The 12,296-nt window shown below is 38.9% G+C and overlaps 1 protein-coding gene across 1 annotated transcript in view; it reads left to right on the top strand.

Moving 5' to 3' along the window:
- Window positions 1-12,296, top strand: part of fstl5 (follistatin-like 5) — a 166,292-nt gene that overhangs the window by 100,007 nt on the left and 53,989 nt on the right. The window lies entirely within an intron of this gene.

Here is a 12,296-nt window from a genome sequence, read left to right as displayed (position 1 = left end):
CACACTCACCAGGCAGCAGCTCCACCAACTCAAATTCAGCCAGCACAAACCCTCGTGTGTGGAGTTGGTGGAGCCAACTGGGGTCTAGGGGCGGCTGTGGCGTAGTGGAGAGCAAGGTAGTTCTCCAATCAGAGGGTCGGTGGTTCGATACCAGGCTTCGGCAGTCGATGTGTCCTTGTCCTTAACCCCAAGTTGCTCCTGAAGGCTTGCCATCGGTGTGGACTGGATGTTGCATGAATGTTAGTTAGAGTCTGATGGTGGCACCTTGCATGGTAGCCTGTCATCAGTGTGTGAATGGGTGAATGATATGTAATATACTACTGACTGTAAGTCGCTTTGGATAAAAGCGTCTGCTAAATGACTGTAATGTAATGTAATGCAACGACAGAAAGTTTGGAGACGGGGTGTTTCCCCCCAGGTTCAGACTCCCGGTGCTGGGGTTTGCACTAGTTTAAGCTAACTGCTAACTGGTGGTAGCCAAATCTCCTGGACTCCTGGCTCTCCTCCCGGCAAAGCACCCTCCTTGCCGCTGGGAGAACAATGCAAGGGTGTGTGTAATTTTTTCCTTTCTGTGACTTTGGATTTTATACAAAAAGTGAGCTATGAAATGCACGGAACGTGGAAGTCCTATTGACAAGCGCATGGGGCAGCCCTACTTCTTCTTATTTCTGGACTGTGGGCTAACTGGCGCTGCGGTGACTCATTATTGCCTCTTGAAGGCCAAGTTATATTACAAGAAAATATGGGCTGCGGGCCGCCAGGTAGCATGGAAATTTCACTACATATCACTTCAACACATATACATCTTTGACATAACGCCAACACCATAACTTCTTTGCATTCTGTTCATAATGTTAGTCGTTTTTTGAATTGGTCAAACTAAAATTCTGGCAAGAACTTACACATTGCACCTTAAAAGCTAAATTGTTGTCTCGTTCAAAGTTAGTGGAAGATTGCTGTCAAGGGTAAAGGAAAATGTTACTGGTAATGGTTAGCATGAGCGATTGACACATTGATATGTCAATAGGTGTTTCATTTCAGGGAACATATGAATTGTTTAACAGTTGTGATTTACTCCTCACTTTTCTGCACTTCTTGGTTTATTTTTTTTGTTTCATTCTATTCTGTTAAGTCCGTATTCCTTCTCATTGTCTTCTGCTTTAATACAAGACGGCTTTAATCCTGTGTGTTTCCAAGTCTGGGTTAATCCCTATATTTGCATGAAGTTTGGCAAGTTCGAAAATGAGTTGACTTACGCTCCCTACTTCTGTGAAGATTATAATTAGACATCCAAACCAACAGCCGCGCCTCCTTAAGGAAAGGCTCCTTCCATTAGGGGCAAATTCTGCTGTTATTCAGCACACATGGCAAAGCTACAATTAATGGATACTCAGGCTTTTACTTGTCAAAACCCCTGCTGAGCGTTCCATTCACAGGCTGTGAGAAGTGGTGTTAAAATGGTTTCATAATTCATGGTTCATTTTCCAGTATGCGACTTTCCTATCTCCAGAATGTATTAGAGAGATTTAAAAGGAGTTGGATTACTTTTTTAATTCCAAGCGATCCTCAACTGAAGGACAATTTAACAACAATTCTCGAGGGAGTATTCTTCTTTCCTCTTGAAGTCGATGACTAAGTGAAGGGATTGTGTGTTTTCAACAATTATATGTTTACTCAACACACACGCAGACAGAGCTGTTCATGTGTTTGTTTGAAATAGAACAAATGATACCATTACTATGGTTTAAGATGGTTTATTTGAGTAGCTTCTAATTTGTTTTGGAATAAATGGATCAATCCACAATTCAGCACAGAGCTGTTACCATAAAAAATGGTGGTTAAGATAATGGTTTCTAAAAGAAAAGAAATGAAATGACAGCACAAAGAATCAGGCAAACTCCACCGTTAGCATTAATGTAGGTGGAGATAGTTGATGTATTTGGTCACTGATAGGAAGTAGTTATGTTCTGTCATTGTTGTTGTGTGAAGTGTAGAAAGCCAATAAACCCAATTAAACGTTTATGTATCCAGTTGCCTTAAAGTGAACCTTCACCCCAAGGCCTGAGCCAAAGTGCACCAACTGCACCATTTTGCAAAAAGCTTAAAAGCGGGCAAGGGGAAACCATGCTTACTTCTGTTTGACCAAAGCCTTGACGCAGCATCAACAAACATGTGGAGAAGCGAGGAGGGAGGTCTGTTAAGAGGGTGTTAACATTTTATTTCATGATCTAGATTCGTCCCAAACGGTCGACGTTATCTCAGATATCTTGGCTTTGCAAGATTAAGGTAGATTTAAAATGGTAGGAGGCATTTTGAGCCATTTTAAACCATGAAATGCCAATTTAATAATTTTGGTAAGATCTCTCAACATTAACTCCAGCATTGATGTGTTTTATCAAAGTACAGTCAAGTTTATAGCTCATAAAACAAGTTTTACTGTGCAGTTACTCTTAATATACCATTGTGCAGAAGTAAGTATAGTAAGTGATGTGTAACAGTTTATGTTTTACATCTGAAAGAATAAATGATGAAAATGTAACTTCCTGAACTAAGAATGGTTTTGACAGAAGATTAAATCTGAATAAAGGGCAGTTCACACCAGCAGCCTTTCCAACAATCCACATTCTTTCCCAAGAGCAGTGCATTACTGTGCATTCCTGATGCACTTAATGAAATTAATGTAATTTCCTTATGCGACTACTCATATTAAATATTGTAAAGGACTAAAAACTTTCATATGATGCAATAATTCAATTATTTGGCGCTTGGGGAAAAAGGTGTGGCTAATATACCTTTTCATTTACTGCCACCTTGGCCAGTAAAAGCTAAATAGTTAATTAAATTGTAATACATTTAACCCCCTGAGACCTGTTGGACGACATGTTGTCTTTAAGAGCTAGAGTGAAGGTATTGGTATCGTATGAAACTAAATAAACTCCATTGGTACTAACTATGTCATGCAAGCTTTTTGTCAAGGGAGAACTGGCATGGTGATTTTTAAAGAGATCCATTGACCTCCCAATTTAAGATATTCAATGGGTACCCACGAGTCTGCCCTTTACGTACATGCCTACGTTATGCTAATCCCATGCAATTTGGGACAAAAATCCCATGTAGTTGTTTGCATGCATTATAAATGTGTTATTTTCACATATTCTAAAAAGGTTTTATTTTAATATTTATGCCTACTGGGGTCCCTAAACAGTCTTGGAATTGCATAACTTTGGTATAAATGGAAAGCTGTGACTCTTGTGGATCCAATGAGCCCAATTGTGATGATGTTTGTCCTCAAGTAGCCAAGAAGTGAGCCAATTTTAAAACAAAAAAAGTCTATAAAATAATCATAGCTTCATGAAACTTTACAACCACAACTAAGAGATCTAGAGCATTTAGAGGATGTTTGGCATTCCTAGGCATATTGATGAAAAGAAGGTCTCTGAGTAGTTTCCAAAACAGAAGTGTAAACTGCTCAGAGTTTAACAAACGTCCACTTGGACTCAAGGATGAACTGATGAGAATCTGCTGGTCAAAGGTCACTATGACCTCACAAAAACACTTTAATTATCCATAACTCAAGGTTTCTTATGCTTATTTTTTACAATTTCACACAAATCTCTAGTAAGATAAATTATATGAAGGGATGACATTTTGGACAGACATAGACGTAAGCCGCAACTTGGCTGGCCGATGGAGGCATAAAACTGTGAGGCGTAAATTCTAGTTGTTTAATAAATTCCAAAGTATAGACAGTTAGTCCTGCTGCTGAGAAGGCAGCTTGTTCTGAGGACAGTGACACCATTACACAGGTCTTTGTGGATCCAATGAATGAAAGCTTCGGTAGTGCTCAAGCTCCACTGACCAGGCTGGTTTTAATTCACAAGAGGAAATCGCTCAGAATATTTTTTAGTGCCCTCTCTGACTGTGAGACTGAGAGAGGTTCAATTTGATTTCCTGTCTGTCAGAGTTGTTTAGAGGTTCAGTGTAAATAGATTGCTCCGTTCATCCTCTTTTCTCAACGATTAACATCTCCTGCCATCCAGTCGAAGGTGTTGGCATCCACCATTTGCGGCCACGCAGCTATCCGAGTGGGCTGTGATGCTGATGTTAAACGAGTAGAACGCACAGACAGAAGGATGGAAGCGTACTGTACTGTAATGTGTGAAGTTAATTGATGCATATGCTAAGTATAGTGCCGACAAACAGCTTTCTGATGTTGCTCGGAATAGCAAAAGAACAGGTGTCACTCAACATTAAACCTTAATAAAATAAAAAAACAATGCCATCTGATATAGTTTACGGCCATGCAGCCGTATGTGTGTGAAATATGATGGAACAATTAAAATCACATCCTCTCGTATGCTAAAGTGCTATATGATTTACTCATGGCAGTAAGATAGAGGGATTTTTCATTATTTGTTTTCCACAAGGTAGCTGTGATAAAATTAATCCAATTAGAGCTCCTCTTAGGCTCTGTTGCATACTAATGCTGGTCGTCCCTCAGGATCTCTCCCAACAGCTGCTTTGGAAACAGACTTGAGGCTGATCATCCAGAGGTAATGCACTCACTAAGGCCAGTTGTTAACGCTTTTCAGCCATCCTGATGTGTATAATTTATGTGGGAGGAGAGATGAATGGGGCTATAATTATCCTCACACCTTTCACCTGTAATTTTTGAATTTGTAAACATGTTATAGCAAAAACAGGATCTTTTCCAGATGCAGAAGGGAGAGACTGCAATGCTGATGGATACTGAAACTAGTGGTCACTGCAGCTGTGCCTGGGGTATTCTTTTCTTGGATTGGGAGTCTTCAGAGCATTATAAAATAATCTCATTTAAGTGGAAAAGCTCAAAATTCACATGAAAGGTAGTTCTGCCCTTTAAAAAACGCCAGAGTTCTTTGACCTAAAGTTAAGCTGAAGAGTTTAAATGTAAACTAACAAGAATAAATATATACATTGACCCGAATGATGATTGTCTAAGAAGATGTGGACTGAAGTTTGTACCTTCAGAGATGCTGAGAAGATCTTAACAAGAAGTCTTTGATGTTGAGCTGAATGATGCACCTCACAGAAAAACAAAACCATCAAATTTAAATGAAACTTTAGAAACCTAAATCATATTGTTATATTTTTGCTGTTACTCTCTTTTTTACTTGGTTGTTTTATCTAATGTAACTCATAACAATATATTATATTGTTCCATATCATCAAGTCACAAGTTTAAGTTAATAGCAATATAATAATTAATTAATGTCCAAAGTGGGCCACCATTATGCATTCATTGCGGTCTGCATACAACAAAGAGGGTGGATAGTGTGCACATCCAACACCATCTTGGTAAAGATGCAGGATAAAAGCGGTATTAAATGCAAAAAAAAAACAAAAAAATTATTGCATGCTCCCAAAAGTTAAATAGGCAAAGTCTTTGAGGTAAAGGCAGGCAGACAACAGCTTCACATTGAATTAGGGGATTCTACAGAAATGACCTCAAAACAATCTACCGTGAACATAAAACCACTTTACTTTCTTACAATAGGCTGATTTTACAAATGTGCAGAATATGGTGGTTTGATGAGAGATTTCAATACTATTTAGAAAACAATGTGTAGCCTATTATATATATTATTTACCAGATCTTTTGTTATGTGTCAATAATGAACATAATATATTGTTTCGGGAATATTTTTTGTAGCGTTTGATCAACTTATTGTAGGTGGAGCTGTCATGTTTGTCTGTATGGTCTGTTTTTTCTTACAAATGCGAGCTTTCAATTATCAGTTTGCAGACCACCCACTCTCTGTTATTCCTCTAAATGCAAAACTATCGTCAAAGTCAGGTTAAACATGCTTCCATTTGCGTTTCCCTTCCTACGTTTCTTCACTCAACTTCACAGTCAGGTTTTTTTTGCTCTTCTAAACTGAGCTGAGAAGAATTGCAACTTGGAATGGTGCAAAGCCGTTATCGCTCCTTGTCAACATGTGCGTTTGTCTTTATTGGCGTAGAGATCACCTGATTATTGTTGCTATTGTCGCCTTATGGTTCTGCAGGGATCTAGTTTGTTTAGTAGTGCGACAAGTAGCAGCATTTCAACACTAAAAGCAAGTATCTTCCTTGGTTTGACAAAAGAGGGAGTTTGCGTGTTTCAACATTGAAACTCTCTTCTTTCTCTGTCAAACATTCAAGTCCACCGAGTCCTTCATCTTCAGTTTCTAAAACAGAAACTCCATTTCTTCTTGCTTTGGGAGAGAGTTTGCACAAATCAACCATCCAAGATCAGAGAATGTTGTGTGTATTCGGTTTTTGGGTTGTTATTTTTTTTTTTTTCTTTCTTTCCCCCTTTGAGTCTTTGCGTATGGGCTATGAATACTCAGCATCAGGGTAAATACTTTTATCTCTGCTTGAAAATGTCAAACTCAAAGCAATTGGGTGTACACAACCTTTCAGCCTTGGTAATATAGAACATCATTGAGAGAGAAAGAGAGGGAGTGTGTTAAAGGAATGAGAGACTTGGTGAAGATAGACGGAGCGGGCATGTGTTCGAGAAAGAGACCGACAGAGCATGATAGAGAATAGTGCAAGGGTGTTGGCTAAGAAACCTTAGTGCAATTTGTCTTCATCCAGCCGGCCTCTCCGCAGCATCCTGCCGGCCCGGGCTATTTTCCCTGACAAGCTTGTTGCCTCCAGTGCAATAGGTGATTTACCTCTCACCGCGGCACTGACCAACATCCCACTCTGGGAGCAGAGCAGAGTAAATCAAAAGTCTGGACTCCGCCGTTAATCACTAATTACAGGTTGGACGGTGAAGGTTGATCCTTCCCCGGGGGGCTGGGTCCCTCAGGTCTCAAATCAGACAAAAAAAAAAAGAGGAGCCAAGGCCACTCCCTCCTCTGATAAATCTTTCACAGAAGAGGCGCAGGACTCAAAGTGTTTGAGACGGCTCCAGCAGCCCAGACTCCCATCTCTCTGAGGAGTTTCTCATTCAGGTCGGATTCCTCCCTCCTTCTTCCCTCCCCTCCTTCCTCCATCCACCAGCTATGATAGAGCCTGCCTGGCCTTCTCTCTGCCCACTTTCTTCTTCAAATTCTCCCTATAGCTTCACACATTTCTATCCCCCCCCTGGGGTTCAGCGGCAAATCGAGTTTGTTGCTTGCAGCGTATATACCACAAGCATTAAGATACAAGGGGGATGTAATTGAACGGTTAGGGAGGACATTATTGAAAGAGATTTTTGTCAGCGTATCCACCCACCACCTCCTCCTCAACATCACAATGAGCGCCAAGTGGCTGAATGGGGTTGATTGGCTTGCTATCAGTGTCCGGGGAGGAGGAGGATCTTGGATTAGCCATGCGTGACTGATGGAAGATCCATTTTTTCTTAATTCTTTACTTTCTGCATCAGAGCGGATTTAATTTGTTATACTTTCCCTGCTGTGTTCTTATTCTCCTATTTATGGATTTTTTTGGGGGGTTATTTTAGGTATTTTGTTTGCTGTCTTGGATTTTTTTTTTGCTTAACATCTTAAATTGTTTTGCATTTGTTTATTTTGGTTGTTTTGTAGTTGAAGTTCATTTTTCTTAAATCTACAGATACACTGAGCCCAGCGTTTTCTGTCAGCATTTAACTGATATGAATGGCTTTCATTAAAGCTTAAAGACCTTTAAATCTGCACTAAACATCAAGATATAGTAGTTTGACAATGTTTAACTTTGAAACCCAAAAGTCAAATTTTGTTACCAGTGAAATGAATACCCTGAATGTCCTCCAGGCAGACTTCCTCAACTTTAACCTACTGTACTTATTGCAGTTGTGTTCACTCAGGCAACATTACAGGTGCTTCACCTTTGGTTTTACCTCCCCCAAAAAATGGACAAAATGGTCTGCTTGTTTACAACTTGAACAACTTCTCTGTTGCCCCAGAGGACCTTTCATATTTTGCCATTTCACTGTATTTTAAAATCACAGCTGTAACTTTTAGTCCAATGTTATCTTAAGTGGTAGAACTGATAGCCATAGTGTCGATATAAAACCCAAATCTTAAAAATAAAAATAAGCAGGTCTATGATGTTATACCAAAGACACTATCCAAAGTTCTGATGCTGTTCACTTCAGCCTTTTTATGTCGGAATCACTTACTCACATAGTTCACCTACAATGTGTGCTTCATTTGTTTCATCCTGCCAGATGAGAAAAGTCCACCACAATTTAATATTTGAAATGAAGATGACTCTACAATGTTCAAGATAGGGCCATGCATTGTTATTACCTGCTGCAGGTCCAAATTGTGGAGACGTTCAGGGTCAGTGCAATCAGGCTAAAATCACAGCTCACAGGCAGAAACATATCTTTGAGCCCTGGAACATCCATTTCATTCTAAAAACCTCTTTGGAAATGGTTGCTGAACTTGAACAGAGCCAAAGTTCCTCCTCTAAAGCCTCACAAGATGAGCTGTTTTGAAGAAGCACTGTAAAAGCAGGAAGTTTTTTTTGGCGTTACTGCTTGTAGAAGATGTAATGATCAATAAATGTTTAGTATCGAAGTGTGTAATGCTAGTTAATAAAACTATCAGGAATCATAAACATATGATTAATTGTAAAAAGGTGAAGTTGAGCGATGGCACTCTTCAAACTGAGCGGTCTTTCTCCAGCTTCTAATTGTGAGTTTCACCAAGCTTAACTTCAGTACTTTTCATGTACTGCAGTTGGCCTATTAAATACATTTCAATGGTAAATATATGTTTCTAGTTCTCATAAGTTCACTGTGTTTTCCTCTGAGCTGTTGAATGAAAACAGATATCAGGCCTCTGACCTGTAAATGAGTAATTATTCAATAAACTAGCTCAAATAGTCAGGATGGGTACTTCATCTTGTTGTTTTTCTCCATGTCAATTTAATCGAGGGTTTGTCACTTACTACCATTAGTGCCCTGGAGGTCATCCAAACAGTTTCTGAAATAAGTTTTTATCAGTTAAAAGTTTAAGGTTAAAGATTCTTTATCTTCATCATTCATACCACATTTCAGTTCTCTTTAGCTTTCATTAGTCATCCGCGACATCCTTAACATTTTTCATTTCTTTTCTCTCTGTCCATGTTGGCTCTCATTCCACTCCTGCTGACTGCCGTTGTCGTGTCTTTATTACAGACACACAGCTTTTAACCAGTCAAACGTGTTACATCAAATGATCTCTGTCACATAATGATGTCCACAGGGGAGATGTTTCAGTCGCTTTATGAAGTTGGTTGTTTCTTTTCATGTACCATTCAAACCCCTCCGTTCTTGACAAATACAAGTGACGCGTTATGTTCATGACAAGATAAATTTCCATCAGCGCAGGCCATCACAAGACATTTTTATCATCTATTGAAAGAGACTGGGTAATGAATGAATAAGCTCATGTTTGCTTTTGGGAAAAGAAAGACTGATTGGCTCATTAATTAAGGTTTGAACCTGCTTACTAATTTCTTCTTTGTGTTTGTGTGTATGCATAACTTAAATGAATAAAAATGAGACTTTTTCTTTTAAAATTCTTAATTTAAAACTGAATAAATATCCAGAAACCATCTTGCGACAGGATCACACATCAAATTGAACTAGCGGCGTATTTCACCCTGTCTTTGCTGGTAAAGATCACATGAATGGACATCATTCACAACTGCTTGGTATTGCAAGATGGCAGTGGGCACCACGACCAGAACATCTGTAATATATGATAGAGTCTGATGCAACAGCATAGCAATATACACTGACTTCTTGGAGGTGATGATGTTAAATTTTTGTCAATTTTGTCACACAGGGTTTGGCTCAACAGTGTTTTACTTTTTGAGGTCAACATTTGGGACTGTTGCATTGAATTACATTATACTGTGAGGTGTTTTTTTCACCAAAGCAGTGAGGAAAGTTAAGCAGAAACAGCTTTCTAAAGTTTTGCAAAGCTGTTTCTGTTATTTGGCTTTCCTGGTATACGCAATAACAGTAACATCTCATAATACTAAAAATAGCAGTCTGGGTAAAAGTGATTTTCACCTGGTTTTCATGCACCCCAGACTTGTTATATTTCCCGCAGGAAGAACAAATTGATCACAGTTTATATTAATCTATAAATAAAAAGTGAAGAGAAAAATGGAAAATGCGATAATTAGAGTGCAAATGAATAGCTTATTATTATTTTTTTATTTTTTTAACACAAAACCGGGACAAACTGTAGCCTCACAAATGACCACATGGTTGGATCAACTCTCCATTAACAGTATAATGATTGAAACTTTGAAAGTTTTACTCCACTAAAAAGAAATGGCTGTTATTAATCCTCTAATTTTGATGTAATCCTGGCAGAGATTTGGCCAGGCTTAAGCAGGGCTTCATTGGGCCAAATGAGAGATTAGAAGTCTTAACTTGGAGCTTCCCACCAAAAAGAGGTCTCAGTTGTCTCACTGCTCCCGGCTGATTGGCTTGGATCTAACAGACGAGCCAAGTTCACAGTTCAAAGACACCAACAAGTGGACCAAACACCGCAAATGACCGACAAGGTTAAAAAGCGCTTAGAGGGCCACCGGAGTTGTGCTGTAATTGACGGTGCTCTCATCCCGATTCTCTGGGCTGTGGCGAGTGAACACTGTCTGCTGGACCTGCTCTTTCATTAGGTTTTGTATTTCATGCCCTTAGGAGCAGAACAAATTGAGTCTCTGTTTCCTTTTGCTCTGTTGCTCATTACCCAGGAGAAAGATTAAAAATCATTCTCTCACAGGCAGCGTTACATAATACCACCACAGAATGGATGGAGTGGACGTTGTCTCATCAAAATACTGAACACACTAAAAGGCGTTAACTAACCATGCTGACCTCTCACTGAACCACACTGGCTTTTCATAATGACAGCATTTGCTCTTTATTTTGAGTAGAAATAACCGCAGATCCCACAACCACATCTCAACTTTCAATTTTCAATTCAATTCAATTTATTTTGTTTAGCCCAAAATCACAAATTGAGTTAGTTAGTTAGTGTTTTCATTCAGTCATCACACACAATACAATGTATGCAGCCTATATATAATATAGTATACATTATAACTGAAAAGGCATAGGCAGAAGCATTAAGCTTAAATATGCCTATCCTACTTCCCCATCAATCAAGCCACCCTCAATAAAACAAAATATTTAAAATAAGAAAATAAAAATTTGTAACCCTCAAAAATAGTCCTTTTGAAAACCAAAAAAGAGTTACACATTCTTACATTCATATTAGAATTGTTCCATATTTTAACCCCAACAATAGAAATGAATCTTCTTTTAATCCCCTTTTTAGCTTTTTGAACAGTAAACTTACAAACATCTCTCAAATCATATTTACACTTGTGTATTGAAAAAAACCTTTGTTCACAGTCTGACAGTGACTTTGTTTTAGCAAATTTGCTTTACAATCTGTACACATGTGACAGATTCTGTCCCAGGAACCTCCCCCCACCCAAAAAAAAAAAAACAGGGAGAAAAAAAGAAGAATAAAGAAACCTTAGGGAGAGCAACAGAGGAGGCATCGCTCTCCCAGTATGGACAGAAATGCAATAGAGTCATATGTACAGAATGAACAGCATAATAGAGTTCAAAGAATATAACATACATGATTCATATAATATAAACATCACCAGAAACATGTCTCAAAACCTTTTAGGTATTGCAGGAATACTTAATTGAGCAACTATCCACCTCTGTTCGGGGTCTAGGGCTGTGTTTCCACAGGGAGCCTCTCTGGCAGCACAGGGTTTTATATTTTCCATGTTACTTTCATCAGAAAAGATGCACTCCTGGGCTTTTACAACGATGGAGAGAGCCAAGCTTGTTCTAAACTCTCGGAGTGCAGAGCTTAGTTGTAGTGAATATTCCAACTTCTAGTTACACAGCAGCGCGCTTCAGGTGAGGTTTCATCAGACCAGCAGCTGCTGAGCCTCCCAAAATTGAATGTGCTATAATGTTAGCTAAAAAAGAAATACATAGTGATGAACCCCGGGTCCTCAGAGATGCAGATAGAGAAAGAAGATTTTCCATTATATTATCAGTACATAAATTATGCAACGTATTTACAGAACATTTAACTTATATCCTTCCCATTACTTTGCAAATTGCAATAATTGAGCTGCCTCAGTGCATCTTTAACTAAAAAAAAAACATCCGCCTCCGTAGCACAACAGCAGCTAATTGAGACACTCTCGTGTACTGTATTCTTGTTTTCAGGCTTCATTAGGAGAAAAATGTGGGCAAAACATGAACTGCAATATGGATTATCTCGGTGGGTTCATTCCACTGA

This window comes from Anoplopoma fimbria, chromosome 4 (genome assembly GCF_027596085.1).
Source record: "Anoplopoma fimbria isolate UVic2021 breed Golden Eagle Sablefish chromosome 4, Afim_UVic_2022, whole genome shotgun sequence".
In the NCBI taxonomy this organism is placed as follows: domain Eukaryota; kingdom Metazoa; phylum Chordata; class Actinopteri; order Perciformes; family Anoplopomatidae; genus Anoplopoma; species Anoplopoma fimbria.
Note: the sequence above shows the minus strand (reverse complement) of the source record. Positions and strands in the feature narration are given on the sequence as shown.